This window comes from Micromys minutus (genome assembly GCF_963924665.1).
Source record: "Micromys minutus genome assembly, chromosome: 14".
Lineage (NCBI taxonomy): Eukaryota > Metazoa > Chordata > Mammalia > Rodentia > Muridae > Micromys > Micromys minutus.
In genome coordinates, this window is record NC_137983.1 from 16,901,024 (window position 1) to 16,924,946 (window position 23,923).

The window sequence follows — 23,923 nt, forward strand, 5'->3', positions numbered from 1 at the left end:
AGATGCCACCAATTGATGAATGGATGATGAAAATATAGTACATCTATACAGTGAACTAGTCTCACTGATACAGGTGAGGATGCTTGCATCTAACTATCAGACTGAGCACAGGGAACCCAATGAATGATTTAGAGAAAAGGCTGAAGATCTGAAAGGGTTTGCAACCTCATAGGAAGAACAATAATATCAACCAACCAGACCCACCTCCAGAGCTCCCAGGGACTAGACTAACAACCAAAGAATATACATCAAGGGATACATGGCTGCAGTTGCATATGTAGCAGAGGATGGCATTGTATGGCATCAGTGGGAGGAGAAGCCCTTGGTCTTGTGTAGGCTTCTTTCCCCAGTGTAGGGGAATGTCAGGGTAGTGAGGTGGAAGGGGGAGAATCCTTATAGAAGCATGGGGATGGGGGACTGGAGTAGGAGAGGTAGGAACAGGGAAAGGGATAACATTTGAAATGTAAATACATAAAATATTCAATAAGATGAAAAAAAAGAAAAATGAAATTAAGAAATTTGTAGGTAAATGGAGAGAATGGGAATTAATCACTCTGAGTCAGAAAACCAAGACCCTAAAATAATAATATTGTTTTAATCTCATTTTTGGATGTTAGCTGCGAATATTTACATATGTATTCTCATTTCTAATAATCACAGAGATGAAAAAATTACTAACATGTTCTTTGTGGGGATGAGCGGTCTCTCTAGGGAGAAGATATAGAACACACTGGTATAAAATGTTTAAAAGAAATAATGAAACATGAAAGTTTGAATTGGGGCTGAGGAGGAGAAGACATGTTAGAGGAGGGAATACAGAGAGAAATATTAGCTATGTCACACGGAACACAACTGCTTTAGAAGCCTATGTATGCACATGTAAAGAGCTCAATATGAGCTTAACCCTAAGGGGCCAACAATACCTATACTAGACAACAGAAGCTAATATAAAATTCTCATACCAGAAATGAGTTGCTTCTTTTAGAGTTGTTCAATAAAATCTGATAAAGCCCAAATATTACAAGATTCCACTTGAGGATATTCAGAACATGTCATCAACACCTCTTTTCTGAAAAGACCACATATTTGAGTCATAGGACATGGAGAAATTCATCTGGTACTGACATGAAAGCAATTTTTAATTATACTGTGTTCAGAGAATCATTATAGATCAGTTGGACAATAATTGTGTGCGTTCACTTTTTTTTTGCCTCTCTATTTTGCTCTTTTAGTGTATGCATTTTTTCTTCTCTTGAGAAGACTGAGTTAGCCAGAGCCAGGCTGTCTCCATGACAGGCTGTACACCAGAAGTTTGCGAAACTAGGCCTAAGTTTCTGTTCCCAGAACTGAAAAAGTCCAAATAAGTTAATTTCAGGCACCCCCCCCCACACACACACATACACACATATACACAATCAGCCAATCAGAAAGCTTGCCCTATCACCTAGTTTGAGCCATGTATAATTAATCAGCAAAAGTCCCCCACATCCTCCAGATCCTTAACCAATCCCAAAATCACCTATAACTTTGGAGATAGAGCCAAGCAATCAAGGGAAAGAAAGGTAAAAGTCACCCAATCCTACCCCAACAGGCTTTAAATTACCCTGCAGAATCCTCACCTCTGCCTCCTATCCCCATGCATGATGGACCCTTGTTTGCATGTTCTCTGTAGAATAAAGTCTCTCTGCTCTTGCATACTCTTTGAGTCTGGAGTCTCATTCTTCATGAATCACATACCCTTAAAATTCAAGGACCATACAACTTTGATTATTATAGCTCATGATATAATTTGAAGAAGATGTCTTCAGTTTGAGTAATTTAATATTTTTGGGTATTTGTCTATTTAGGGTCAGTGCTGTACATTTCACTTTTATTTCCTGAGAACCATGCCCATGCTATGCAAATGCATGAACCCAGAGTGTTTCTTTCTGTGTTCTATTTCTAGACCTCAGCCTGGGTCCTGCTTCACTCTACCATTTGTCTTTGTAAAACTCTTCTACTAAAATAGTCTCTCTCTCTCTCTCTCTCTCTCTCTCTCTCTCTCTCTCTCTCTCTCCCTCTCTCTCTCTCTCTCATCTCTTCCTGCTCCTCCTCCTCTGCATTCTTTACTCTTAATAAGTCTTTTTTGTCTCCTGTTTTATGAGTTGGCAGATCCAATATCTGACATATTCTGTCAAATCTTTCTCTGATTAATAACTTTGCCTGTTCTTCAATTAGGGAACACTTTCAAACATGGTTGCTTCCTTCTACAAAGTAACCTTTCCTTTATTGTTAGGGATTAAAGGTGTGTACCAAGGAAATGTCTGCATTGTAGCCAGATCATGTTATATAATCCAGGGAGTGTTTGCATTTCAGCCAGATGTGATCTGGTATCTTTGGATGTGATCCCTTCTCAGAGCAACCATGTTGGTGGATTAAAACTCCTCTATAAGTATAGTGCACATGAATACCAGCTACGGTTTTATTACTTTAAAGAATGCACTTAGATCTTGTTTGTAATTCAAACTATCACTTTGAACAGCAAGTTCATGTTAACTAGATTTTTGTCTGATAAATTAACTATCAAACCTTGATAAACTTTAGTAATCTTTCCTATGTTCTGACACATTTGTATGTGACAAAAATCATTTTCAAATAAGAGGGAGCCAGTTTTCCTTTTGGGGAAGGGTTATCAGTCCTCAAATAGCTAGGTCAGGTAAAAAGAAATTGATAAACTTGACCTCATTTGTTGTGCACCACTGATAAAGAGCCATGGATTGAGTGGTGGGAGTACACAACTTTAATACCAGCACTTGGAAGCAGAGGCAGGCGGATTTTTCTGTGTTTGAGAATAGCCTGGTGTGCAGAGCAGGTTCCAGGAAATCCAGGGGTGCACAGAAAAATGCTCTTTCAAAAGCAAACTCAAACACAAAAGCAAACAGAGAAAGAGAGAGAATGAGAGACAGAGAGAGAGACAGAGACACAGACACAGAGAGACAGAGACATAGTTTGTGCCTACGAAAAAAGAAATGCTTGGGTAACTCAGCTACAGCAGCTTCCTCTGCCTCCTTGATATAGGAGTGAAGGGAAATTAAAGTGATGGAGGGTCAGCCGGCCCACAGCTGTAAAGATACACTGATAAGCTATGTAAGCTGAGAGTTTATTTAAGTCATCACCTCCTCACACTGGGAAAAGATAAAAAGGAGGGAGTTGGCTTTTACAGCAGAGAATCATCTCCTCCTTCATGTTTTCTGCCAGAAGGACTAGTTTCCTTTTAGATTTATGACTTATAATCTTTATGGTTTTATGGACACGAAGGAATTAAAGACGGGCCAATGTTTCGCTCTCTCTTCAGTTTTACATTTTCATAACATTTTAACATTTAATAGAAACTATATACAGTAATTTCACTATATCTTACATGGAGGACCCACCACAGAAATGGGCATTAGTTAAAAGCAAGAATAATTAAGAAAAGCACAGACCTGAGCTGTTTCTCTCATTCAGAGTTTAGGAGGAAATGGGTTTTTGTGCCCAATCATGTGGAGCAGAGAAGAGGATTAAATACAGCTTTAGATATGGCTAGCCAGATACTAAGTGCTAATACCTGAAGAGGTTCTTGACCACAACCTTGCCTAGACATCCGTGTGGATTTCTGTTCATGGCTTAGGAAGTCCCATTACAGCAATGTTTCTCTCCCAGGCACAGTCTCCAGTATGCACTGTATCCTAAAGGTAGGGATCACCTCATGCCCTTCCGTGAAAACAAAAATCTCAAACTTAAATACTAAAGATCCATTCTGCACAAACGTAGATTATATTTGTCTATAGCACTCTAAATCCTCGAAGGAAACAATGTGGTCTGAGTCGTCGCTGTTCAGTGAGAGACGATCAGAGATATGCTTGTCTGAAGAATGGAAAGTACAAATCCAAAAGCGAATAGTTCCCAGAACGAACGGTCAACTCATAGAAGTGGGTTCTGGTTTTCCATTTGTAGCAGCCAATCCAAGTTGGGGGAGCGGTACACAGGCTTTCTCTACATTTCGAGGTCCTTGAGATCTGCACCCATCCCACTCATCTGCATCTTTCCTGGGCCTCCAGATCCCTGACAGCATTTGAGGAGAACCTGATTTGTATCCCGAGAGATATGAGTAAGACTGTGTCTGGTCATTGGAAAAAGAAACTGATTGGAGCAGCGAACATCATCCACAAAGGCTAAACACCTCTGACTGGAACCAGTGGCGTGAGCCTGCTGAGCGGTCCCACCTGTGGACAGCATCCTGCGTTCCTTCACCTGCCTGTGCAGTAAGGCTGATAGTATCGCATAAGACATTTTACTGACTTTAAATTTTCTCTCTCTCTCTCTCTCTCTCTCTCTCTCTCTCTCTCTCTCTCTCTCTCTCTCTCTCTCTCTCTCTCTCTCTCTCTCTCTCTCTCTCTCTCTCTCTCTCTCTCTCTTTGGCAAAAAAATCCCTCGGGGCCAGTCAGGAAACTACTACCTTAAGCTTCACGTTCGACTTTGCGATTATGTAAATAACGGTGCTTCTACTCTTTGAGAAGGAGCCAGAGTCATTTATACTGATCTGATCGATCAACGTACAAAGATTGCAAACGAATTAGCTTTTCTCTCATAAGAGCTACGTTTTCAGCTGTACAGACACCAGCATGTTTTAGGAGGTCTTCTCGATCACTGTCTATGTTACTGGATTCACTGTCAGGGTCACCTCCCCATGTTTCATCTACAGCAGTGGGTTCCTCGTCCTCATCAGTCCAGCTGTCTTCATCCAGGATCCCGTTAGCTGGCTTCACTTCTACTCTCTGGGGTCTGCGAACCCAGTTCTGTTTTAGCATATGAGCTCAACTGGCACAAGAGGCTTTCACCTATAGGGCCGGAGTTGTTTTCATTTGAGCTAAGGCATTCCTTCGAGCATGTTTAGCACAGTAAGGACACCCCATCTTTCTTCTCGGACTTTTGGGCAGCACTGGGGTGTCTTAGATTCTTTGTCAAAATGTAGCTACACTGCATGAAGGGTGTGTTCTTCTCTTCAAGAATATGCTTACTGCAAAACTCTGGCCCCTCCAGATGTGGCTGAGAGCATGGTTGGTGAGCAAACAAACAAGAAAGGGGATCCTGAGACCTAGGCACTGGGGTGATCCTTCCCTGATCCGTTGGCAAGACATGAATCCAAATCTTGTCTCTACCCCAAACATTCTTTCCATCTGCCTTCTGCTCTCAACAATATTTCTTTCAGTATGTTGAGCAGTTCTGTTTGACTTAGAGTCTTCTAGGGATTGGCAAAACTATGAGAGAAAGTATGGCTTAGTCACAAGATTCATAAGGAGTCACAATGAACACAGTCTTGAGCAAATCTGAATGGTGACAGGGATTTACGTTGTTAAATACAGAGTCAAGGCAGGATGTTTGTATTTCTGTAGACAAAATTCATCTTCTCAAGAAATACTATAAAACAATGGGCAAGTATCTATGAAGGATCAAAGGCCTCTTGTGAATGGAGAAGTTGAGAATGCTTGGATTCCACAAGGTTAATCCCCATTGTCTTTCTGTGTCTCTGTGTCTCTGTCCTTGTCTCCTCTACGTCTCTCTTTCAGAACAATACTATCTTAAAAACATCATCCAGGAAAACACAAAAACCAAGCCCCAAACAAACAAAAAACCCAAAACGTAGTTAACTCCACAGATGGCAGAAAACCCATAACTTACCCTGAACTGTTAGTTTGTTTTGCATATTAGCCAAAGCTTTGAAATGCTGTTAAAGTTTCTGATGCTTCAAAATTACTCATAAACTGCTACACTTTGAAGATGCCAGAGAAACCAGCATTAAGCAAGCTTGAAGTCTAACTGATGCTAAACAAAACAAAACTTTCTGTCAGCTATTTTTATTACCAGCCTAAGTGTGGATCAGACATTTCAAACACATTCCAGCTTTTAAATACTGCTAACTAGATCTGGAGGAAAACTGACCTGCATGTGTATGGCCACTTACTACTCCCATTGCACATCTATTGTGCACCATATTATGTGGAGGGGCAAAGTGACTCTTGCTATGGAGTCATCCAATAACCAGATTCTAAATCTTTTTCAAAGTTCTTTGGATGAGTTCAGACATCTCAAGGGATCCGTTCAAGAGATTGTTATTGAAGTGTTGAAGCAATGGTGAAAAGGCACTATTTCAGACTTCTCATTTCCTTACATCTGGAGTAACTTTCTGACAGTATGTATTGAAAAAATTTAGTAATGTCTTACCAAAGAACACAAACATTTCAAAGGGAGAACTCAGGAGAACATTTTGATTTCTGTAATTAGCCATAAAGGTGAGCTCTGCAACGGTATCTATTTTTCACCTCAAAACTTTGGCAAGCATTTGTGAATGAGCAATGCACATTCTTTTATTATTATTTTTAGTTTTCATCATAGTTGTTAAAATTAATATAATGATTAATATTGAGGGGGTTTCCAGAATCTCTTGATAGTTCTTATCATCTAGAGACATTTGATACCAATATGATGATTTCATCAACTGCTTATTTGTTGACAGACAGCAAATGTTAAAGATGGGAGTGGTAGTGAAAGTCAAACTCCCCAACAGATAGGAGAAATAAAATAGTTTAGTGTCAGTAGTAAGGTGCAGACAGTAACGGTATTATCGGCCATACCTGACAACCTCAGTTCAGTCTCAGAAACCACATTGAGGATGGAAAGAATTAACTCCTCTGAAATTCATGTGCACATGCCTACCCATAGACATGCACCCACAAGATATAAGTAAATAAACAACAAACATACCAGTAAGTAAAATTAAACAAAATAGAAGATTTTCCTTGATGTTTGAAGGCTATGAAATTGTCCATGTGAACTTTTCAAACAAATTGTACACACAGAATATGTTGTGACAATAATATCTCATCATAAACTGCAAAAATTGTGAAGGAATATATATTGGCTGCTTCTCAACAAAAATTGTTTTATAGTCTAAGGTGCACCTAAGAGACACGATCAAGGACTCTCAAGAAATTTGAAAAGTCCGAGATATTAAAGTATGTTGGGCTATATGTTTATCTGGCACTTTTCACCAAAGTCAGCAGAGGGCCTGAGATTCTGAAAGGGAAGTGATGTTTCTACTTATGCTTGTATGGGTGAGTAGTTTTCTTATCTCCAAGTTCCATGGAATGGTACCTATTACTACAATAGGCAGTGTCATGGATGCAATGGCTTTGCACAACTGAGAACATAAATACACTTTAATTTTTTCTAGTGCACAAAAGCAAATTCCACCTTTAATCTGGAAGAATGATTTATCTGTATTACCCTGGATGATAAGGAATTTTCCCATTGTCCAAGAAAGAGACATTGCATTTCTCAAAGCTTTTCACTTACAGACATCTATCAAAAGATTGCCTGGGGAAAAGGGGGCAATTACTGTTTCTTCTGTAAGATATTAAAAAATTCAGCCTGAGTGTCAAGGCTGAAAAGATGGTTCATTTGGAAAGAATGTAGCAGATGAACTTGTGATCTTGATGTTGAGGAGACAGAAACAGGAGCATCCCTGTGGCTTAAAGGCTAGCCATTCTATCCAATCTTAAAGTCAAGGTCGAGGAGAAACCCTGTCACAAGCAAAGAAGAGTGTGTGATTAACAATGTCCCTATACGTCTTATTAAAATAGCCTCCATATAAATGCACACACATGTCCACCTGAGGCAACAGACACACACATATGACACACCTATAGATATGTACAATCACACACACACACACACACACACACACACACACACACACATGAGATGCTCATGGAAATACTGTTATAACCAGGTATGGTAGATTTTTTTATAATAATTTTCTAGTTCCCTCATAATTTAATTAAATGTAACATTAGACTTTCCCAAGTAGATTATAATTTTGAATCAACCCAGTAGTGCCAGAACTAGGGAATAATTTCTATAACCATGGCTATAGTGAAAAGTAAGATAGCACAGATCTTATTAATTCATTGTATCCTAGGATGAACTTTTTAATATCAAAGGAATATATTAGACTGGAGAGTAAAAATGGTTGTTATCTGTAATTTAGCACTTAATATTGAGGAATTTGCCACACTCTCTTGATTGTGACCTGAATAACATGATAGCATTGTACTGATCTAAAAGGCAGGTAATTTACAGCCAGTCAGCATGGTTTTTCAATAGATCTTCCTCTATGGTCTATTTTAATGTCAACAATTTTTAACCATGTCTCATCTATATAATCCATTAATATTAACATCTAGGATTATGTATAAATGACTAAAAGGAAATATATTCAATGGGAAGGCAATTTTGGAGCCATTGGGGAATTTTGCCTCCTATACTAGCTCTTTATCACCCTCTGAAGAGGTATAGTTTTCACCAGCACACTTTGAATCCATGTACATTTTATTCTTACTTTCTATTCTTACCTTTGATTGCTTTTTTACTGAGGGAACAAAGTTACTCTTTCTAGTCTTAAGGATGCAGGGGGTCTACACTGTTGGTTGGTCTACTCCAAGCTTCCCAGTGACATAAATCATTAGAACTCAACTGCATGTATATTATCTTAAGCAAGTTGCTTAACAAGTTGTTAAAACATGTAACAGTGTACAAAACATGGACACTGAGTCCTACAATTCCCTCAGAGTCCCATGTCTGGTCCTCAGTAAAATAATGATGAGAGAGATAGGTCAGCTGCTAATGTGCTTGCTTAATATCTTAGGGTTTCATTATTGTGAAAAGACACTGTGAAACAGGCAACTCTTACAGAGGCAAACTTTTGAAGCTGATTTACAGTTCAGAGGTTTAGTCCATTGTCTTCTTCGTGGGAAACATGGCAGTGTACAGGCAGACATGATGCTGAAGGAATTAAGATACTAATTACATTCCGGCTTTATGGGGTTCAGAGCATCATCTGCATCCAGACTTTCCCATCTGCCATTTTTCTATCTGCTATAAAACTAGAACTGATTCCCACTCACCTCAGACCTCTTCCTTCCTGTTTGGGGGAAATTCTAATTTCTTTCTTGTGTTTCTAAGACTTCACCTCCATGTGTACTCAGCCTCTCTTGTAGACCCTTTGCAACACCATGGAAAAAGCGGTGCTTCTGAGGCAAAGGAATTAAAGGAATCCCAGATATTTTAATAGATCAGAGAAATAAACAAAATACCACAGGGAAAAAAACATAACAAATTATTGTGTCAAAAATATGTTTATATTGGAGAAGGACATTGAAATTGTTTCTTTAATTTTTGGCAACTAACACTGTGTTGATCTGTGATTAGAAAGAGAGAGTAATAGTTTCAGATAGGACTTGGCTCCTGTGCACCTCCTCTGTAACAGGGTGGAAATGGCTCCTGTGCACCTCCACTGTAGGAGTGTAGTTTACCACTCTGCAACTCTGCTGTAACTGGCTGGTATGCACCTCCACTATAACAGAGCATATATCAAGCCCCTGTGAAGACAGAGAGTAGGAAATATCAGAGATTTTAAAAACAGAGTCTGCACCCATATGTTGGTATAATTTTCCCATGTAACTTTCTCCATAGGAAACTCTAGACTAACAAATATTTCTTAGTACATAAGTTACCAAAACTATCTCATAAGTTAGTATTAGTTTATCTGTTGTCAAAATAAATAGATTTTAAAATGAATACATTTTAAAATGAATAATTGCTTGCCCAATATCAAAAGTTTAGGACTTGATTGGAAGACAGATAAGGGATGGGCTGATAAATATCTTCTTGGGGTTAAATAAGGAACTTATTTTCTTCTAAAAATAATGCAAAGAAAGAAGTGAATGGTGAAGCAGATATGAATAAGTGGGCAAAGAATGCTGAAGAAATCCATCTGTATCATTTTTAAATTGCTAGAAAGGAGACACATTGGATATATTAGAAAAGAATAAAATGTTAAAAGTACATTATAGGTCAAAATAATAGCAGAAATCTAAACAACAACTAATTTATCAATATATCTGAAAACACATTTGAAGCTAGGCCTTTCAATTTTTAAGGAGGAGGTATAACAACACTCAGCCACTTGAAAAATGTGTAAGTATGTCCACACCTTGATAAAATAAGCACTGTCTAAATTAGGGAAAATTCCACAACCAGTACACTGAAAACATTCATCAGAACATAATTCTCATTACCACATATTCACAATTCAGGAACCTGAAAGGCAAGCATGTAAATTACCCATCCCTAAGAATTTTACCAACAGGCATCTAGAACACAACTAGCAGTTATGTTTTTAAAAATGTGCATGTACATCACATACATATATATCATATGCATATACATCATATACATATACACATATGCACACAAACACATACGTATACACATATACATATACACAAGAATAAGGTGAATCAATCAATACTAGTATTAAAATGGGAGATGATATCTACAGTGGTAAAGAAGGCCTAGCTACGAAAGAGATGAACCTCCAAAACTTGGGGGAAATTTTGTTTTGCTTGAAACGTGACACAAGTTTTAATACCAAACACCAGGTTTGGATCCTCTTAACACTGTTGTTGGAGAATTTGTGTACGCATGCAGTGTGCTTTTATCATGTCCTCCCCCATTCCTTCTGCTCCAATTCTGCCCTTGCCCTTCTTCTATTCTTTTACAACTTCATGTTTTGCTTTGTTTAACCCAGCATTGTCAGTATGTATTCGGGTTGGTGTAGGAGCACTTAACTGGAGAATGGGTAGCCTCTGTAAGGTTATGTCCTGGAACAAAATAAACTCTCTTTCTCAGCAGCCATAAGTTTCTAATAGATACTTGGCTAGGGGTGGGACTTCATGACCACCTTCTCCTTCCATGCTGAGATTTTTCTCTGTCTTGACTTTGTGTAGAAATTGTACATACTGTCAAAAAAGGGGCCTTTGAGTTTATATGAGTGTCTGCACTGGTGTATCCTGAAAGAGCGGATTCCTTGTGGATATCTACTCCCTCTGGCTCTAACAGGTTTGCCACTTCTCCTGCAATGATCCCTGAGCTGTAGGAAGAGTGAGTGTGAAGTGGATGTCTCACTCAGACCTGAGTGTTTTGCAGTCTCCTAGGCTTTAAATGTTGACTAATTGAAGGTTTTTGTGTTGTTAATTACCATGTACTGCAAGAAGCTTTTCTGCTTAGAATATAGAGATGCATTAATCTCCAGGCAGGTGGGGCACAGAGAACACATGGTCTTATGTGTGAGGATTTGGAGGTAACAAAGTAATCAAACCACTTATTTCCGTAAAACTGGGTAAGCACATTATTTTGCATAACATTTGAATTAGATTTTTTTTTTAGAAATCAGAAATTTTTATCACAGAATAAATGCTTCCCACACCTCCTCACTCTTGGAAAAATGTGATTGATAAGCATTACTAAATATTTCCCTTTGCTCTTAAGGGAGAAGTAGCTATGGAGATGCCTTTTTAGAATTGCAAACAGCTGTCTAATCAAGATCAGGTCTCTATCTTTTGCTTAGGTTGAAAGTTGAAAAATGAAATTTTGTTGCCGTGTTTGCATATCTCTAGAAGAACGCCTGAAAATGATTTACAGTTGCAGCACTAGACACTTATGAAACGTGATTAACTACTCTCCAAGATTCTGTGAAACACCAGACACTCTCAGTATTTTTTAAAGCATCTTTCTTTGGTTTTTATATTTGAGAAATCTTTAGAATATGCTAGAATCTGAATGACTTCTGGAATGTGCCCAATTAAACATTACTTATGTGTTAAAGTTATTGTCCAGGATGTTTTCTTTAACTATCTTATTTATTTTATTTTAGCCTCATGTTATCTACTGCTAAACTATACTTACAATATATGGGCCAGAGGCTGTTTCTTGTTGAGGAATGCATGACATACTTTGGCTTACTGAGAGGTACAGATATTATGGTAGAGCAAAAGTGCAGAATTCCCTGTGTTACTTATTAGTAACTTTCTCATTCATAGTGTTTACTAGAAACAAGGTGTAAACTCAAGGTGAAATCTCTCTCTTCTTCCCTTCCTCCTCTTCTTCCCCTTCCTTTTCTGATTTTTCCAGACAGGCTTTCTCTATATAATTCTGGCTGTGCTGGAATTCTCTGTGCAGACCATGCTAGTACTGAATTAACAGATGTGCCTGCCTCTGCCTCCTAACTGCTTGGAGTAAAGGCATAATTCACCACCACTGGGCCATATTTCTGTTTACGACAGAAAGTGATTTGTTACCCTCATCATTAAACATATTCAAAATAAGGAGAGAATTTTTTTTTTATGTTTTTAATTGATGCTATGACATTGGGACTGTGTACAAAAACCACTCAAAAATTTTAATACATCTGTAGTATGTAAATAATAGTAGTAAGGAAATCTGAAAAATTACTTCAAATCATGTTTTGAAAAGCACAATGATCCCTTCCAATATGCTTCCAAACTGTAAAGCATTTGAGTTTAAGAGTCGCAGAGTGGTACATTACCAGTAATAAGCTAATCAGCAACTCTAATGCATAATAAGTATCTCTCTCTCTCTCTCTCTCTCTCTCTCTCTCTCTCTCTCTCTCTCTCTCACACACACACACACACACACACACACACACACACACAGGGCATTCATTTACTTCCCAAATATTACACATTGAGATAACTCATCTTCTCTCCCGTTTTTTCAGTTTACATCAAAACACTTTCCACTTCCCACAAAAGAAATGACCAGATCCTGAATATAATAAACAGATGACAAGAACAAAGATTGTTTGCTCTTCTCAGATTTATGGAGACTGTCTACCTCTAGGACCCTAGGCCTTGCCTTCTGAATTCTAAGGGGAATGACTTGGAGGGCCATATCCCAACACTAGAAGCCCACACTGATTTAAAATCAGCAAAGGTATCAGTAATCAACAGTTTAGAGCTAAACATGTGTTGTTTCCCAGTTTCTCTGATTACAATATATTCACTTTACCAGTGTTCGTGAGCCTGTAAGGTTTGTGTGTTTTCATAAACCATAACAAGTTTAAAATCATAAACACTGATGTTTATAACAAAGTAAATTATTGCTTTCATAGAAAATTATATCTTTTGTACGTAACAAGATGAACTTTTACTTATAGCTATAATCTAACTGAGGCTCTGTGAAATAATTATAATTACCAACATTTATTAGAGATCATTTATATTTTAAGAATGGGCTAGTTTGGGCTGTAGAGATGGCCCAGAGGTTAAGAGCACTGACTGTTCTTCCAGAGGTACTGAGTTTAATTCCCAGCAACCACATGGTGGCTCACAGCCATCTGTAATGGGATCTGATGCCCTCTTCTGGTGTGTCTGAGCTACAGTGTACTCATATATGTAAAATAAATAATTATATCTTTTAAAATGTGCCGGTTCAATTATAGACATACAAGTAATTTAACCAAGGTTACTAGTTCAATGATTGACCAACATGTCTTGTCTAGAAAACAATCTGAAAAAAATTATAAGCTATTTCTATGTGATTCTAAAGCTCATGAGCTTATCCCGCTGACTAGCTGTTAGTCTAAAAACTCAGTACCTCATGAAAAATTTAAAGTCACTGACTATCTACAATGCAATGCTGTTTCTATTATATTTATCTCAAGAGTTAAAGTAAAAAAAATGGAACTGGTAGAGTGAAAAACTCTTAAATGTTAAAAAATGAGAAAATTAAAATATATGGTGACTAATTTATGAACAAAACCAGTAAATGCTATGTAATATGAACAAAATGTTTTATGGGGAAACACGTTTGCAATAAAAATATGAGGATGGTATGGCTGTATAATTGTGAAAATATCTCTAATGTATGGTATAATTGACAACAGATGTACTAACCAATGTACTTCTGTATTTAATCTGTTGCAATGTGTTGTTTTTGTTGAAATGTACATAGAAAATATGGCTTCACATAAATATAAAAAAGGAACTTATAATACAATGTTAGCATTATTTTTAGATAGTTTTAAAAAATTTTAGTACTGCACCAAACATTCAAATGTTAGTTTTAATAGAACAATTGAATCTGATCTCTAAAATTACATTAATAGTACATTTTCTATATCAAAACCAATTATTTTACCTGTCATTTGATAGTTTTTTGTGCAGACATTACATTTAATAACATGTGCCATTTATTAGAAAATTATTTCAATGAATTACGCAGGTGTTACAAATACTGACAAATTTTTATTAGATTAGTAAATCCTGTGCTTTCATTCTTACCACTGAGGATCTCCACTTATGGCCTAGATGGGACTTATATTAACCATTGTTTATCATTCTATTCTAATTTGATTACAGTTTTCATCACATAAGTCTAAACTAAACTTTGTCAAGGTGGTGGTGCATGTCTGTAGCATCAATACTTATGAGGTTGAGCAAAAAAGATAGTGATTTCCAGGCTAGACTTTGAGACATAGCACATTCACAGACACTGAGTTTGTAGATTCAACTATGGCTTCCTCCATGTCCTGAGAGGTCTTCCACTAAGTCAACGATTGGTTCTCTGGGCTGACATTATTGACATTATTTCAGTTAAAAGGACCAAATCACTGAGTAAATTCAGAGTAAATAGCCAATACCAAGGTTTGGAGAATGACCCATGTGTACATAGATTGTATGACCACTTCATTGTCTATAGGCAAGTATGACTGCTGTCAGACCACAGCCCCTGAACTTCTTCAGTATCATTATTAGAACTAAGTCCAGCAGACCTTTATCTGAGTCCAGATGAAGACAGCCACTAGTCTTGGCCTACAACTAAAAAAGGCTGAAACTAAATTACATGGATATTTCAATATTGCTAAAGGACTAATATTAACTCTTGTGAGATCATGTACTGATTAAATTTTATCAGGATACTAAACTATGTCCTCAGGTTATTTTATAAAAGACATTAATAGCAAATATAAATTTGAAAGATAGGGTTTCATCATGATACACTTTCCATTTATTGTCTCCTCTTTGAACTGGACACATTCAAAATGTTTATTATTTAATAAAAAACCAGATTCAAAATATTTATTACACAGGAAATTTCAAAATAAATGATCAGAAATATACATCATGAAAATAGATATCCCCAAATGGATGCATCCCGTTAAAATATGTGAGGCACATATAGACTCATGTACTTAGAATATATAGTATAAAACTCAAAAAGCCTGAAAACTAGGAGGTCCTTGGACATGATCACTGCCTCTCCTCAGTTATTTTTTCTGGAATCAATAAAAGTGTTACCTTTCAGAACAAGGTTTCTTAATTCTGTCTTCATTCGTATCTGTCCTTTTTGGTATCAGGAGTTTCTTATATTCTCAACCTAGTACTTTTTTTTTCTTCCAAGTGAAGTTTATTTATTCATTTTCATTCTTAAATGAATTCTGGTTTTGACAAATGGCTGCTTTAAATTTCTAGTTTTGAGTTTAGTGTCTCCACTGTCTAAAGTCTGTCCCCTATTAGTGTGCCATAGGACAGGGAATATTTGTTAAATAACTTTCGAAAAGGAAGTTGAAAGTCAAGGACGATCTTAAAGATTGATTTTATGATGCTTTGTAGTAACTAAAAAATATTTGGATGGCTCCACTTGGACTGATATATTTCCAATGACTTTTAAATTGTTTTAAATGAACATTCAGAAAATCTTGGAATTTTGTCATCTTTGAACAGGGTGTAAATTTCATCAGCCACATTAACAAACCACCATATGTCTGGGGCTTCAGAGGAATCAGACAGGAGCCAAGTACCCCTCTTCCCCCACAGACTCAGCAAAAAAGAAATTGAAGAATGTCAGCCTCGGAGAAACTTGATAACATTTGTAGCTTCACTGTGTTGTGAATTTGTCAGGTATGAGCAGACAAACTGAGTTCTCTACCTGTTTCAGCATTTAGTCCAGGACTATTGGAGATCTGCAGTGAAGTAGATGGTTAAGGGCAAGTTGAACAGAGCAGAATTTGTCACGAGAGAAAAATCAGTAAATCCAGTACAAACAAAAATAATCGATGTGTAGGAGGAAATATTTGTACATGTTCCAAATACTCTCGTGACTTGTTTGGAACTCCATTATGAAATGGAGCACCTTAAATCTTTTTTTGCTGATTTGTCCACGTACCATGTCTCATACACATTTGAATTTTAGATAATGTGCATGTGTGAGTTTCATATTATACATTTTCCCAGGTTTCTATATTAATCCCAACCCACGCTCAAAATAGTGCTACTCTGACAAGACTAGACTTTTACCCTCAACCCTTACATAAATCCATGTGTTCCTATTTGTTCAGTTCTGTGGGAACTGTCTCTGAGGACTGTACCCTGTAGAGTATCTCAGGCAGTTCCCCGGAAGAGAGGCTAGCATGTCAGCATTCCGAAGCAGATATTTCAATCTAGTTCATATTTACCGAACACTGTCTCAGTATGCTGGATGTCATATCACAAGTGCTGTAAATGGGCCTATTCTGTTTTATACTGTACAGCTTCAGCCAGCTTAAGGCTGTTGGCTGCATTATTTTAGAGATAGCTCCCCGTTACCTGCTTAAGATAACTGTGAAAGTGATTGTGTACACTTCTGATATTTTGAGTGAAATCTTTCTTTAATAAGTCATCTGATCTCTGATGTAAGGCATGTTCTATAACAAACCAAAATTGTTTTTTCATATTATAAACTCTCATATTTTTCTCTAAACTATATGAGATTGGCTTTCATGCACTATAAATTAAAGTACTAATTTGTTTTTCAAGCATTTGTTTCCAATAAATATTTTTTTATGAAATAACATAGCAAATAGAGAACTTCAGTGGCATCAAGCATCACATATGCCAGGGTAGATAATTCATCCTGTCAACTGTTAGCAACATTATTGGTTGTCTGAATAACATTTAGACCCTGTAAACAGTTTTATTTCAATTACATATTAAAATACTTACTAACCTGACTGTACTAGGAATGTTTTGAAAAATCAAGCAGGTTTCTAATATAAAATATTCCTTATTAAGTATTCCTGGAAAAGGAATTTGAAAACTTGTTCATCATGAAATATCTACAAAAATGTATAGTAGAAATGTTCACCTTATTATTGCTGACTTAACAATAGCCTTTTAATCACAATTATCCTTCCCTTGAATGTTCTTTCTTATCAGAAGGACAGTCCTTCATTTTCCCCTGCTCATGGTTATGATCAGAGAAGACAATGAAAAATGCATTTGTATCTAATGGTAAGGTTGTATTGTCTCTTATACTTTCTAAAGGAGTTTAGCTTTAGGTATGAGACTAGCATAGCTTTATATATGAGACTCACATTTAGGGAGTTGAACTATCAATAATTCAATTGTTTTGTAATTTGTTTTATTATGGCCAAACATTTTACTTATGCTTTGTAGCTTAGCAAACTACCTTAACACATCATTATTTAAATAAAGTGTATAATATTAATAATAGTATTTTATTTTCCTCATTAGTATATATTTTTACCATGCTCATAGATGACTGTCATATATCTATGCTATAGAGCATCACCAAGTACTGGAAAAAAATGAATAATTCATTTGCTGTACGGACATGTCACTTGGTCAGCTATATCACAGATATTGTCTGAAACTTTTGCTAGGTGTAGAGGCTGATATATCATTTCCTTCCCATGAGGACTTTGTGTCATCTTTTTCTTAGCATGGCAGGTAGTTTTAAAGTAAATGTTCCAAGAGGTCTGTGTGTAAGCCACAGATCTTCTTTAGTACCTAGACTCTCATCTACCAATTTTATGAGCTACAGTTACTAAAGCCAGACCAGAGTCCAGGAGATAGGAATAGAAACTATACTTCATAAAAGAGATAATAAAGAATTTATAGCTATCTTCATTCTACAAATGAACCTCTGTAATATCATTCATTACTCCTTCCTATGTCTGAAATCAAGCCATTTTTAGCTTTGGTAGTTTTGATGTTCCATGATATTTTCTGCCTTCCTGGATTTAGAGCCTTGATCTCTTGGCAGCTTTGTGATGTACCAAAGAAATAAAAGCTCACCTCCCAAATGAACAGAACAGTATTCTACACTGAAATCAAGCTTCATTTAAAATAATTTAAGCAGAATTTCTGCCCCTCACAATTCCCATATACAAAAAGAAATCAGGGAAGGTACATTTCAAAATTCTCATAGTAGAAATCAAGGGAAATAAGATAGAGATGTATGTAGAAGAGTTTGGAAAACCACTTATTTTTTACATACAATAATGTCCCTAAACATTATAGTAGAGATTAAATGATATCATTTAAAAATGGTATATTCCACACAGCAAATCAAACAACTCTGAGCCATGAATTAGCCCCAAATAATTATAGATAAATATCCAGGAATATTGAATAGAATTTTGGTCATTTCCCAGCTCAGATTGTATTACAATATACAGGTTCACTGTGCTTTTAATTTTATTATTATTTCCTTCCTCTTCCTCCTTTCTTCCCTCAACATCTCTCTTATTTCTCTTTATTTTAAAGACCTGATATTATTATCTAATCGGAGGCACCTTTAATTCTCTCCATCTTGCTTCCCAAGTGTGGGAATTTCAGATGTGTAGGCTTTGCATTTTCTCCATGGAAAAATGCTCCAATAAGAATTATCCTTCTCTGACCTTGATGGGCATCATTGAAAGAAGGTGGCCCTTGGTCCTGCCATTACTTGATGCCCCATTGTAGGGGAATTTCAGGGTGGGCAGGTAGAAGGGGGTAGGTAGGTGGGTGGGGGAGCACCCTCATAGAAGCAGGGGAAGGTGAGATGGGATAAGGAGTTTCTAGAAGAGGAACTAGGATAAAGAATAACATTTTAGATGTAAATTTAAAAAACCTAATAAAAAGGGAGTAAAAAGAATCTTCTTCCTCATCACAGTCAGTCACCATTTTCTGTAATATGGAACCTATTAACCACTTAATATTTGTTGCATCTAACACTCAGGTTTTGCTGTACGAACAATAAATCTACACTGCATGTGGCAATGACTCAAAACTATTTTTTGAGCAATTTGGGAAAGTTTTCTCCCTCTGAGTATCCTGGTGGGTATAGGTATCCTTGTGGCTATCTTGAGATATGCTCTACAAAGGATATCCATGTTACTTTTTTCCTAGGTGCCTTAGAGATGAGAAGTGGTCAGAGTTCTATATTCAGTCTTCTATCAGAAACCAAGCTTTCCTCTATTCCCACCATTTTGACTTTTTTCTCCATATTGTTGGGTCAGTAGCATGAATCTTGTTTCCTTGTCTCAATCATCACTTCCAGCTTCATAATTTTCATGTGAATTCCCAACTACTTATTTTAGCGTTTCAAAATATACTTGTAGAAAAATGAACTCTGTCTTTCCTCATACCTTTTTTAGAAATTTGTTTCAGTGTTGAACCTTTCCTAAATGGACCTCTGACCTACCTTAAATACACTCAGCGCTCCCAATGGAAGAGAAAGTGGCTTGTGACCATACCTTCTGCATGCTCTTATACAAAGTAACAACCCAAGCCTCCTAACTCATCTCAAAAAATTCTTTCAGTCTTTATAGCCCTTCAACCTTCATTTGCTCTTAGCTTCATTCCGTGTCCTTCATGCTTGGTTCTTTTTGGCATTTTTTACCATTTCTACTCTCTCCTTATATTTTTCATCATTATATTGAAAGAATTATTATCTTTCTAATGTTCACACATGACTGTAGTAACCACCTTTTTAAAAATCTCTGTACAAATCCAACAGAGTTAGCATTGATATTTACCCCTTAGGACATCTTTTAGCTCATTATTATCTTAATCTGTCCTTATCTAAAATTCTAGCCAAACATTCAATTGACAATTCTCTTAACATTGTATGAATTTTCTCCATTTTTCACTTCTCTGCACTTTGTCTTCTCTGTCATACAATTTCTTTCTCTCTGCCAGCTTTTAAAATGCCCTCATTTCCAAAGACTGTTCTCAAAAACCACAGACTTTGTGATCTGTGACCCCTCAGAATGAATTAATCATCAACTGTTCTTTATCTTATGGTACTAAATAGCACTAAATAATAACTTTCATACATAAAATTTTACCACAAGATTACACAAGTCCATTACATTATTACATTTTATTTTATAAAAATATAAAATGTTCTAACAGTATGTGCTAAATGTTTATTGAAAGAGTTGGAAAATATCTTAGAAATGGTTTTATCCACCCTGTTTCTTAGGTTATCTATTCTCCAGGACAGCTGTGACAGATGTTTATGGCCCACACTATCAGAATGAGATAGCCTAATACTTAGAAAACTGTACTGTTTCATTATTGGGCAGCTTAGTATCCCAAATGTCTCTTATATTGAGCTTAAATGTCCTGAGTATTCCCCACCCTCAGCTCTTCATTAATACTGTTTCTCTCCTCTGAAATCACCCATAGCAAAATGCTTTTCAATACACCATATTTCAATATGTGAAGTTATCTGTTGCACCGTCTCTATAGTTTCTCTTCATTAATTTAAGAGCACTTAGCCCTCTTCCAGAATTCTCATAATTCTTTTTTCTTATCTGTACGTATTTTATTTATAGCTTTTCTTACAATGTGCCGGACATAGACTTCCTCTGCTGGGTAGCATAGCATGTTTGGGAAACGAATGTTACACTGCTCTGTGCCTGGCACTTCCTGCAATGCTGTTGCAGGTTTTACACTTGCAGGGGAGTTCAGTTTTTCTATTTCTGTCTCAATGTCTTCAGATCTTTAACTGCTAGTGTTAGAAAAATATAGACATTTTTCTCTGGTCTTGATCATTAACTGATGTTAGAATGCCCATAGCCTACAATAAAACATGAAGAATTAAATCCTAAGTCTTCTATATAACCAGCCTATCTAGAAAATCACCTTATCATTCTACTTCAGATCATCTTATTGGTGCAATTAATATGTATTCTTTGTATATTCATGTTGATTCAAATGTCTGCCTGAAATCATGTTTTCATATGCCAATTGACCATTTCTTAGTTAGCTAGAAGTAATTATCCTTTCTAATACCAACTGCACTACCCAATTATAAACAATAAGATTTTTATATTGCCTATACACCATAACTTTAGCTACTTAGAAATAAATTATCTTGATTTCATTTTCTAGAGAATGTTTCATAAAAGGTATCTAACACTTGGGAGACTGGAGTCATTTGTTTTTTGATGAGTATTTATCTGTACTCAGTGATCTCAAGGATTGGAGATGCATAATTCTCATAAATCTTGAAGAATATGAGTGTTTATAATAAGTTGAAATCCTTTACTCTGAAGTTGCACTTTTATTTTATTCTTACTTATCAGGTAGAGTTTATCTTAGTATTTACCAGTTATGAATGCTGGACATGATGGGATTCAGCTATGAGTACCAGAGAGCTTTAGATCCTTCACTTTATGTCTACTTTTGCATGGATCAATAGCACAGTGGCATAGTGTGCTATGATGCAATCAGAAATCAGTTGAGCAATGTATTATATTTATATTAATGTTATCAAAAATTTGTATATCTTAAATAGCTACATTAGGCATATTATGTTTTTCTGATAATAGGATCACATATATTAAAACCTGACACTATTAAACTTAACTCAGTGACAGAAATATTCATAAATACAGTGCAGTTTCCCCTCTGGAAACCTGATATCCCATTCTTCCTTCTACTGCCTCCATGATGGTGCTTCCCCTGTCCATCCACCTGCCTCCCACCTACCCACCTTGACATTCCCCTGCACTGGGGCATTGAGCCTTCCCAGGACCAAGAGACTCTCCTTCCATTGATATTCTATCCTATAAGGCCTTTATGCTACATATAGTGCTGGAGCCATGGGTCCCTCCATGTGTACTCTTTTGTTGGTAGTTTAGTCACTGGGAGCTCTGGGGACTCTGATTGCTTAATATTGTTGCTCTTCCTATAGCTTGCAAACCTCTTCAGCTCCTTCAGTGCCCTTTCTCTAACTCCTCCATTGGGGTCCTGGTGCTCAGTACAGTGTTTGGCTACAAGTATCCACCACTGCATTTGTCTGACTCTGGCAGAGCCTCTCAGGAAATAGCTATGTCAGACTCCATTCAATGAGCACTTCTTGGCATCCATAATTGTGTCTGGATTTGATATATGTTTAGGAGATTTATTCTAGGGTGGGGCAGTCTTAGGATAGTGTTTCCTTCAAGCTCTGCTCCACAATTTGTGTCCATATTTCCATTAGATATTTTATTCCCTTGGTTATGAAGAACTGAAGAATCTATGCTTTGTCTTCCTTCTTCTTAAGCTTCATGTAGTCTGGGAATTGTATCATGGGTATTCGGAACTTTTGGGCTAATCTCCACATATTCATGAGTATATAGCATGAGTGTCCTTTAGTGACTGAGTTACCACACTCAGGATGATATTTTATAATTTCAATTTGTCTAAGAATTTTATGAAGTTATTGTTTTAATAGCTGAGTAGTTCTTCATTATATAAATATACCATATTTTCTGTATACATTTTTCTGGTTAAGGACATTTGGGTTGCTTCGAACTTCAGGCTATTATGAATAAGGCTGCTATGAACATGGTAGAATATGTGTTCTTATTATATGTTAGAGCATATTTTGGGTCTATGCCCAGGAATGGTATAGCTGGGTCCTCAGGTAAGACTATGTACAATTTTATGAGGAACTGCCAGACTGACTTCCACAGTGGTTGTACCAATCTGCAATCCCACCAATAATTCACATCTTCAGCATATGCTTTCACCTGAGTTTTTGATATTAGCAATCTGACAGGTGTGAGGTGGAATCTCAGGGTTGTTTTGATTTTCATTTCCCTGATAACTAGGAATATTGAGCAGTTTTTGTTTGTTTGTTTGTTTGGTGCTTCTAAGCCATTCAGTATTCCTTGGTTGAGAATTCTGTTTAGCTCTGTACCCCATTTTTAATAGGGCTATTTGGTTCTCCAAAGTCTAACTTCTTGAGTTACTTGTATATATTAGATATGAACACTCTCTTTTATATAGGATTGGTAAAGATTTTTTCCCAATCTATTGGTTGACATTTTTTCCTATATGACAATGTCTGTTGCCTTACAGAAACTTTTCAATTTTATGAGGTGCCATTTTTTAATTCTTGATCCTAGAACATAAATTTTTGGTGTTATGTTCAGGAAATTTTTCCTTATGCCCAATGGCCAAGGCTCTTCTCCTTTTTCTCTTCTATTAGTTTTAATGTATACAATTTTATATATAGGAACTTGATCCACTTGGACTTGTGCTTTGTACAAGAAGATGAGAGAAGAACCAGTTGAACCAGTACCACTGGTTGAAAATTGTCTTTCTTTCTTTTTTTTTTTTTTTTTTTTTTTTTTTTTTTTTTTTTAACTGAATGGTTCTATCTCCATTGTCAAAACTCAAGTGACCATAGATGTGTGGGTTTATTTCTGGGTCTTTAGTTCTATTCCATTAACCTGCCTGTCTCTGTACCAATACCATGCAGATTTTATCATGATTGTTCTGTAATATAGCTTGAGGTTAGGAATCATTGCTCCCAAGGAAGTTCTTTTATTATTGAGAATAGTTTTTAATGTCCTGAATTTTTGTTATTCCAAAATAATTTGCAAATTGCTCTTTCCAAATCTATGAAGAATTGAGTTTGAATTTTGATGGGAATTGCATTGAATCTGTAAATTGCTTTTAGCAAGATGGCCATTTTTACTCTATTAATACTCCAAATTCATGGGCATGGTAGACCTCTATATCTTCTGAGCTCTTCAAATTGTTTCTTCAGAGATGTGAAGTTCTTGTCATACAGATCTTTCACTTGATTGGTTAGAGTCACCTGAAGTTATTTTACATTATTTGTGAATATTGTCAAATGTGTCATTTACATAATTTCTCAGCCATTTTATCCTTTGAGCAGATGAAGGCTACTGATTTCGTTGAGTTAATTTTATATC

At 36.4% G+C, this 23,923-nt stretch overlaps 1 pseudogene across 1 annotated transcript; it reads right to left on the reverse strand.

Annotated features, from left to right (window-relative positions):
• Positions 1-4,014: 4,014 nt before the first annotated feature.
• On the reverse strand, positions 4,015-5,967 carry LOC308429709 (KAT8 regulatory NSL complex subunit 2-like; annotated as a pseudogene). The gene is made up of 3 exons: positions 5,962-5,967; positions 4,442-5,205; positions 4,015-4,289 (listed from the first exon to the last, which is right to left on the reverse strand). The product of its transcript is annotated as a KAT8 regulatory NSL complex subunit 2-like (transcript).
• Between the last annotated feature and the right edge of the window lie 17,956 nt (positions 5,968-23,923).